The sequence below is a fragment of the Pinus tabuliformis genome, chromosome 9 (assembly GCF_031772625.1).
Source record: "Pinus tabuliformis cultivar Carrire ecotype Pingquan chromosome 9, CPIR1, whole genome shotgun sequence".
In the NCBI taxonomy this organism is placed as follows: Eukaryota; Viridiplantae; Streptophyta; class Pinopsida; order Pinales; family Pinaceae; genus Pinus; species Pinus tabuliformis.
The window spans coordinates 734,313,619-734,323,288 of record NC_142307.1 but is presented as its reverse complement, the minus strand read 5'-3'; positions in this window follow the sequence as shown (position 1 = coordinate 734,323,288).

Genomic DNA, 9,670 nt, shown 5'->3' with positions numbered 1-9,670 from the left:
AGGCAACGATATTTTTGACATTTCTCTAAAACCATGACACCTGTGTAAAAAGTGAAGGAGTTTTTTCTTATTTGGCATGTTTTGGACAAAAAACTCTCTCAGTTTTCCAAAATTCATCTTTTATTGCTCTGAAACATCTTTTGAGTGAAACTTATCCCGATGTGTGAAACAAGGAACTTTGTGGAAATGAAGCGAAATGAAGGGGATGAGGGGCTTGTAAATTCTTGGGGAAATTTTGGGAAGTAGGGAGGGATTTTAGGAAGCAGGGAAAAGTGGAATCTCAGAGATTGAGTGAGGGGAAGGGGTCCAAACGGGCAAAACACAGGCCCAACCTAGAAAATTGCCAAGTTGTAGCAAGAAACTAGGGTTTGTGCGAAAATGAGGAATTTGGGGGATCTCAGTGATGGGAAGCATTTGATAAGGTACATGAAGGATAGGGGAAGGTGTATGAACATCTGGATACAAGTTTTTCTAATGATTTGACCATCCAAGAGAGATTGCCTTCAAAACCCTAGGAGAGGGAAATGAACTTACCTAGGCGCAACTGAATCATGAACAAGATGTAAAATGACTCATTAGACATTGACATGATAATGACAACCCTATGAATGATGATAGACTCAGCTGAATAGTGACATAGATTGGCATTTTGGCAACTTTGAAAAGAGTGAAAGCAAACCCTAGACCTAATGCCTAGTGACCAAATTTTGCTTGAAGACTCACTGAAATGACAAAATTTGACCTTGACACTTCAAAATCACTTTGTAAGAGCATGTTTGATCACTGGAGGAAGGCTGGAAAGACTGGAACTAACAGTTTCAAAGACACATTCTTAAGCAATAGAGACTCTCTTGTCTCCAGTACATTCTCTGCCTATTTTATCTTTTCTTCCCCTTCTTTTTTTGGGAAGCAACCTCACTTCTCTAGTCTAATTCTCTATTTTTTGTACATTCATATGCCATGTGTCCAAGCTTGCCATGCCTGTAGCAACAAATATCTCTTCCTTTTTGTTGTGGGGAAAAATGCCTATGCAGGAAGATCCTATCCACCTAAGGTGTGACAGTGCCTTAGCAACAAACAGATACAGCTATTCTGGTTTCTTCCTTTATGAAATGTGAAAGAGGGGAGATCGATAGACTTACCGTTGTCTTCCGTTTGTCCCTCGATCTAGATCCTCTTCTCTTTGGGTGTTCACAGCTACTTGCCTCCTCGCTTGCTCAAGAGAACAGCTACTTGATTCCCACGAGATCACAAGAGAACAGCTACCTGCGACAAGAGAACAGCTACTTGCGACAAGAGAAGAACACAACACAAAGGCATATATTCATATTCATAAATGATTCAGGATTAGAAGTAAATCAAATACACTAATGCAATCATACAAATACACCAGTATATAGGAGAAAACCAAGATAGCTTTATTGATTGATAACAAGGTTCAGGAAGAGATACAACCCAGACGGCTCCAATCCAGCATCTCCTTCCCAGCAGAATGGAATTCCTTCTTCAGCTCCCTTCAAAGCATTAAGCACCCAATGTTTCTAGTCTCAAACCAACAACAATTCTTTGCAATAACAAAATTCCAGCCTCTAGATCTCATGGAGAAGAGATCCATATATAGATGTTTGGAGAGAGGATGAGTCAGCTTGAGATCTGACTAGTGTCCTCTCCCTCTATCATTTCTTGAGTCCACTTGGAGGTTCTTGCTTCCACTTGGAGATTTGGAACCTCTTAATCATCACCAGTCGAATTCCCTGGGGCAAGTGTCATTTTGGAAGCTTCCTGAGCATTGACACATTGAGGAATGAGCCTGCCACTTGTCCAAACTCGCTCAGCGCAGGTAGCCTTTGTTGGAGTTGACATTCAACGCAGGTAGTCAGTGGAGCAGTTGACATTCAGCGCAGATGCTCAGTGGAGCAGTTGACATGATCCTGAATTGACTTGTTTTTGAGTGGTTTCAGGTGGAGAACTTTTGTGAATTGCTGTGGTTAGTTAGCCTTGTTCCTCTAGGGGTAGGAACAACATGTTTAGGGACTTTGGATCCCTTAGATTATGGACATTTCATGCTCAATGTTGTAAGGCACAAAAATGTCTATAACAGTTGCCCCTAAAGTATGAGGCCGTTTATCGGGTGAAATGCTTTATCCAGGAGGGTCCGAAGTTCATCCATTTGCCGGGAGGAGACCTGTAATAAGATACAATACAATACATTATGATTCATACTGCTTTCATGATCTAGCTGAGGCGGGCATTCCCATGCTCAACTTTATAAATTCATTTTTGTACATAGAACAGACGATCGTCTGATGGTAGACTGATAATTTTGGCGAAATTATCATCCTTTGAGTAGGATGATCATCTGCTGCAATGATGTACATGTCAAATGTCTTTATCTTTCCTGAATATATATCGCAGCCCAGATGGATGAAACTAGATCCGGGGTCTTCAAACTCGTTCGATCTTCACTCTAAGTACAAGTCGATCCATGTGAGAATTGCGCTGAAGTCGAACATGGAAAGACATCGCTTGATTACCGGTCAATGATGTAAACCGTTAACAAGCGCGAGAGAAATCACCGATAATGATAATGACCCTCAAGGTACTGCAGTACAATTCACGTGGTGTGAATAAAGGACTTGGCGTCGAACACCACGCAAAATCTTCTGGTCGAAGGCCATTGATGTATACCTGTCGCCGGAAGTGAGAAACTTGCCATTGAGGCATGCAAGCTTCAAAGTATTGAAGGGGTTGTTCCTAGATCAACTTCTTGGATAATGAGCTGATGTCGACAAGAAGCGATCCGTCAAAGGAGGGCCTTGATGAATCCCACATCAGTGACACGGAACGGAGCTAATGATTTTAATGGAGGTGAAAACGATCTGTGACATATGATTCAGGGTGGCGGTCATGAACGGATGAAGGATAATGTATGGCAGTGGATGGGACCCGGTTGACTCTTTCTGAACGACTTCTCTTGAACATATGGCGACACTGATGCGATGGATCGGTAGCATTACCCCAAATATGGATGGTATGGCGAGACCATGGTGATGTGACCGGTGAATGAGACAACCCAACCCGATTGTGGTACGGAGGAAAAGTGTCATGTTCAAGAGCGACCTGCTACCATCAAAGTTTTCTTTAGTTTTCTCCTTCCCAAGTCATTGTTGACCAGTACCTCTTTATTTTTGTCAAGCTTGAGGAGGATAACATATGCTTGTTCTATAACCTGCCCTTCGGGCAAGCCCATCGCTATGTTTTAACGAGCCTAGCGATAGTGAAACTCGTTCTCGTCTAAAGACAAGTTTGTCGCTATTTAATAATTTTAACGAGTCTAACGACAAGGATAACTCGGTCCTTTTCATTTTTAGAGAGTCTGAAAAGGTACATAAAGTTAACTCCAAAATTCCTTTTTCGTCATCTAATCCCTTAAGTCCAAAAAAGTATAAAACAATACAGAAGGGATGAGTTTTCGATAGTTTTAACGAGCCGAACAAAACAAGCGCTCGATCTTTTTGTGCAATAATCCCTCAGGTCCAAAAAGATTAAAATCTAGAGGAGGGATAGCTCTTCCTGTCCTTTAACGAGCTGGAAGGCTAAAACTCGGCAATCTTTTCACATTTTACGAGTCAATTGAAAAGAGCTTAAAGAAGACTCGTCTTTTGAGGAACGAGTGATAAACAGGGTTAGCAGCAGATTCCAGGTACAGGTTGGAATTTTCCAATCAAGGCAGTGTCACAAGGATGGCTAGGTGAAATCACTCTTCGCAGCTGTTCCTCAAAATGGGTAAACAATCATATGGAGGTGAACGATCGGCCAAATGAAAAGTGGAGGTGACGGTGCAAACACGACCAAGGGCTTTTATGGCTGATAAATTTACGATCACAGTGGTTATTTATCGAGTAGGTTCATTTTTTAGTTAAAAATGAGCTTAAACACTGGAGGAAACATTTGCTCACTGCTTATATTTATTTTTTAACGAGCATGAAGACCGCGTTAAAACTGCTCGGATCTTGCGTTTATTTTTTAACGAGCATGAACTTTATGCTAAAACTGCTCGATTTTGCGTTTATTTTTTAACGAGCATGAACTTTATGCTAAAACTGCTCGAATACCCAGTCATAAGATAAGAGTGTCTCATCAAGATTCTATTTTTTATGGAGCTTCATCTCACTAAGCTTTGCTCCTTATCCTTTCTTTATGCAAGTTTGGAAATGACTAATCCTACGAGTTTAAAGGGTTAGAGGTCCTAAAAATTTAAAAAATAAATAGCCGTCCCTTGCTAACACTCCAAAAGGTTTGCATGCCCCCAGGTATAAAGTATGGTTTCAAGGTTACCTCTACTTTTTTTCCTTCAAAACAATTGTTTTAAAGAGAGAGGCTTACCTCTTTCAGGTTACCCAAAGATTGTCTCGTTACTCTTTCAAACAAAACACTTCCTCAGCAATGTCTACCGAAATAGACAAGGGTGAATGACTCTGGCGCCAAACACGTAACTTTGACAAAAGAATCCTATTCTAGAACAACCCCTCTTCCAATCACGGACGGGGTACGGACTAGTCATATTCTCCCGCGGAAACCTACTCTATACCCAAAGTTTTCCTGCCGAAGCAGACCAGGACGCATGCCCCCTGGGTTCCGGTCATATCCTCCCGGATTACTCGCGCTCATCAGGAGGACGAACCATGGGTTGAGACACTTCTTGCATGAATAGACCATTTAGGGATGGTTCATGACTATTTGCGATGCGTGATCCGGGAAATGAAAGTTGGTCCACGAGCTTGACCACTCTTCCTCCATGCGGAAAACACATTACTCTAAAGAGTGAGGAGACTACAGCTCCCATGCAATATATATAGTCTCGTCCAAGGAGTAGGTTATAATCCAAGGGTCCTTGAACGACCATCACGTTCATTTGAACGGTCTTCCCTTTCAATGTTATAGGCACATTGGGGAGGATCCCTAAAGGTCGACTGGTTCCTTTATCAAAACCTGATAGATTTCTCATCTCAGGTAAAAGCGCTGGCGAACCAAGCGCTTTCCAAGCAATAGAGGAAAGGATACTCACAGATGCCCCCTCATCAATGATAGTGCCAGTCATTACCATTCTGTATATTTGACAGATAATTCTGAATGGTATACCGGCTGGCAACCGGGGTCTGCCTAGTTGGTTCCAATCAAAGGACACAACTAGGTTGCTTGGTGGTGGGACCGAGTATACGGCCGGATAACGCTTTGATGAACTTCCTTCCTGCGATAAAGGAATGGTGGCATTGCCCCCTTGATCATCAGAGTTAGTGTTGATGAAGAGAATCTGGACGGTGTCGTCTTTATTCTCCTCTGTGATGGTGTCATTCGAAGATAGATCCTCTGAAGGCAAAACCGGGTCAACTGCCGTTTCAACCTTTAGACTTTCGTCAGGTGTGGATTCAGACGGTTCATCTTCAATGACAGGTGCTTCGGCTGACCACCTGGGCGGGTCAGCCGGGTTCTCAACTAGTGAGGGACTTGGCAGGAGTCTTTGATATCCAGGAGGGAGATGCGCTCGTAAAATCGGGTGATCTTCCAGAACTCTTTTTGCCTCGTCTAAGAAGGGACAACGGTGGATGGCGTGGTCGCCTTCACACAGTCTGCAGGGAAATTTAGCTTTCCCACTCTGTCCAGGGGCTTCACTCCCACTAGTTGATGGTGAGCAGTCGACATGGCTATCAGAGGTCGATGCTACCGAATTGTGCAAACGGGGGGACCAGTCCCTTAGTATCCGGGCGATACAGGGACAATCTCTATGGAAGTGGTCTCCCTTGCATATGACGCATGGCGATTTAGGCCTTACGAGTGCTGTGTGTGGATTTTTGTTAGATGATGCTTGTTTGCCCCCAGTCGCCTTAGGCTCCTTCTTCTTCTTTTCTTTCTTCTTCTTCTCCTTCTTCTCCTTAGGAACTTGGTTTTTTGTTCGACCAGTTCCGTCAAGTGAAGAGGAAGGAGGGGAGGAAGATGAAGTGGAAGGCTGGGAGGCAACTCTTGTCTGATCTAACTGTTGACTCGACTGTTCAGGAATGGTGGTATTCTGAACGACATTGGTTGAAAAGAGCCAGACTGGTAGGCCAATTGTCAGTCCTGGAAGCGACAATGTGGCCATGTGGGGCGCACCAACATCTCCCCAAGAGGAGAAGGGACTAGGATTTCCACCAAGAGGAATTCCTTGGTTGGTGTGCTCCATATTTTCAACCTAAAGATCAACACAGGATTAAAGGGTGATTGTTCCGTTTAAAATAAATTGTTAACGACGCTTTAGACACAACTTGCTTTTTCACTTTTAAAGAGTCGAGAAAAAGCTAAAGATGACTCTAGTCTCCTTCGATGTTTTAACGAGCCCGAAGTGACAAATGCTCGGATGGACTTTTTCTGTTATAGAGTCTGAAAAAGGCCAAAAGAAACTGCTCTGGAGTTCTAGGCAGAGGGTGTGCCAAACTTTTCGCAAAACCGCAGAATACTTTTTAGGGTACGGGCGGTCGATCTTCGTGAATGCTGTGTTCACTGCATTGCGATCAGTAGGGCGGCCGACACGACTTCCTAAGGATAAAGGATATATGCCTATAGGGGTCTCCCAATATATACGCGACGGTACATGGGAGCACAATCCGTATTAGCGCTATCGTCCCTCAGGAGGAATCACCCACCTTCCCCGAGATCGACAGTCACTAGGTTTAACGACGCCGGAACACGTCTCTAGCCTAGACCTCTATGTTGTGCGTTATGTTACAAAGCGTTGTTAGGTTCATTCAGTTTATTTTAGGTTGATCTTTTTAAAGTTTGCCTTTCAAGGTTCACCACGAGATGTATGATACAAATTCCTAAAGGCAGTCTAAAGATGATAAGCAAGCTTTATAATCTTTTCAACTTTGAAAATCCTAGCTACTAAGGGAAAAGAAAAACACTATCTTTTCTCAAAGAGCAATCAGCACACTCTAATGCACTTTTCCTAAATCCAACATGCAAACTATCAAATGCAAAATGCACAATGCAGGTGTTTGTTTTCCACTTTCTTAGTATAAATGCCTACAAAGAAAGCTTTTTGCACAACTTTGAATTTGCTTTTAAAATGATCAATACAAACAAGTTCACTTTTTTTGAAATCAGAGAAGGTAGAAGAGATTACACTACTTAACGATTTTCGAAATAAAGACTTGTTTTGACACTCCAAAAGAGACAAATTCAAACCAATAAGCAAAAGTAAACCTATAATCAATCTGCAAATAGCCAATGAACTCTCTTCTAAGATCACAATCAATCAGATCTGAATCAAAGGCTACAGGATGACCACTTTACTAATGCAAAGGAAAACTGTAAATGACGCCACAAACACATAAAAACATTCACAGTCTTTTTGTACAAAAGGAGGCGGAATCTAAGCAAGGAAAAGAAGTTATCTGACTGGTACCTATGCTGGTTAAAGGCTGCAAAAAACAGAGATCAAAATAGGGCAACAGACAACAGAGAACCCCAGCTGCTCAAGGCTAAACTGGTTTAGCGCAAGTCCAACACTGTGGGTTTGACATTCAGCGCAGGTAGCCTTCACGGGACCTGCGTTGAAATGCAGACTGCCTTCACAGTGTCTGCGCTGAAGGAGAAACTCTCGTTTCCCTTGGGTTCTGGGTCATAAAATGCTCAAAAATCAACTGTTTCAGGCCAAATCAAAAACACAAGCAAGGTATAAACAGAGGGATGCTTTGAGAGGGTACTAAAAACTATCACAAGGATCATCAAATCATTTGTAGATCCATTGTTTAGATCATAGACAAGTCCAACAACTAGATCAAAGCAGCAACTTTCTACTTTGCATCCGGGAAAGATGCAGTTCGATTGTTGCTGTCAAGTCTATGAAGTAAACAAATGACAGAAACACAAATGAAATGAATAAACAAGTTCTCCCCAGCGGAGTCACCAATTTGTTGTGGGGAAAAATGCCTATGCAGGACGATCCTATCCACCTAAGGTGTGACAGTGCCTTAGCAACAAACAGATACAGCTATTCTGGTTTCTTCCTTTATGAAATGTGAAAGAGGGGAGATCGATAGACTTACCGTTGTCTTTCGTTTGTCCCTCGATCTAGATCCTCTTCTCTTTGGGTGTTCACAGCTACTTGCCTCCTCGCTTGCTCAAGAGAACAGCTACTTGATTCCCACGAGATCACAAGAGAACAACTACCTGCGACAAGAGAACAGCTACTTGCGACAAGAGAAGAACACAACACAAAGGCATATATTCATATTCATAAATGATTTAGGATTAGAAGTAAATCAAATACACTAATGCAATCATACAAATACACCAGTATATAGGAGAAAACCAAGATAGCTTTATTGATTGATAACAAGGTTCAGGAAGAGATACAACCCAGAGGGCTCCAATCCAGCATCTCCTTCCCAGCAGAATGGAATTCCTTCTTCAGCTCCCTTCAAAGCATTAAGCACCCAATGTTTCCAGTCTCAAACCAACAGCAATTCTTTGCAATAACAAAATTCCAGCCTCTAGATCTCATGGAGAAGAGATCCATATATAGATGTTTGGAGAGAGGATGAGTCAGCTTGAGATCTGACTAGTGTCCTCTCCCTCTATCAGTTCTTGAGTCCACTTGGAGGTTCTTGCTTCCACTTGGAGATTTGGAACCTCTTACTCATCACCAGTCGAATTCCCTGGGGCAAGTGTCATTTTGGAAGCTTCCTGAGCATTGACACATTGAGGAATGAGCCTGCCACTTGTCCAAACTCGCTCAGCGCAGGTAGCCTTTGTTGGAGTTGACATTCAACGCAGGTAGTCAGTGGAGCAGTTGACATTCAGCGCAGATGCTCAGTGGAGCAGTTGACATGATCCTGAATTGACTTGTTTTTGAGTGGTTTCAAGTGGAGAACTTTTGTGAATTGCTGTGGTTAGTTAGCCTTGTTCCTCTAGGGGTAGGGACAACATGTTTAGGGACTTTGGATCCCTTATATTATGGACATTTCATGCTCAATGCTGTAAGGCACAAAAATGTCTATAACACTTTTCCTCTTCCTCATCCTCTAGAAAAGGATCTTTGGCTTCTAAAATCTCCCTCTTGTTGTCATTGTAGAATTTAGATACTATCTCCTTCCTTTTGTGTTGTATATTTTCCTCTAGTTGACTATTTTCCTCTTCCTCTACTAATACTTTTTTCTTTTCCAAATTTCTTCCTTGCAAGCTTCTCCTCAGCTTTCAAAGCTAGTTTTAATGCTTCCTCTATTGTTATGGTTGATAATACACTAATTCCATCTTGGTTGTCCAACTCGAGACCATTAATATATCTGGTTGTCTTCTTTACAAACTCTTTTATATATCCAACCTTGATGTTCACCTTGTAAAAAAAATTATGTGTACTCTCTTACAGTCATCAATATTTACCTGAGATTTTTCATCTACTTGAATAAAGTGAATTGATAATACTTTGGAAAGAACTTGCCTTTGAGATTTTCTACCATTATGTCCCAACGCTTAATTTTTTTCTTATTTTTCCTTCTCCTTTTAGCCTGTACTCCATCCCACCATAAATATACATGTCCCTTCAATTTGGTAACAAAAAACTTGACCTTCTTCTCTTCATCCATCTCTTCATACTCAAAGAATTTATCCATATTCGTAATCCAATCTATGA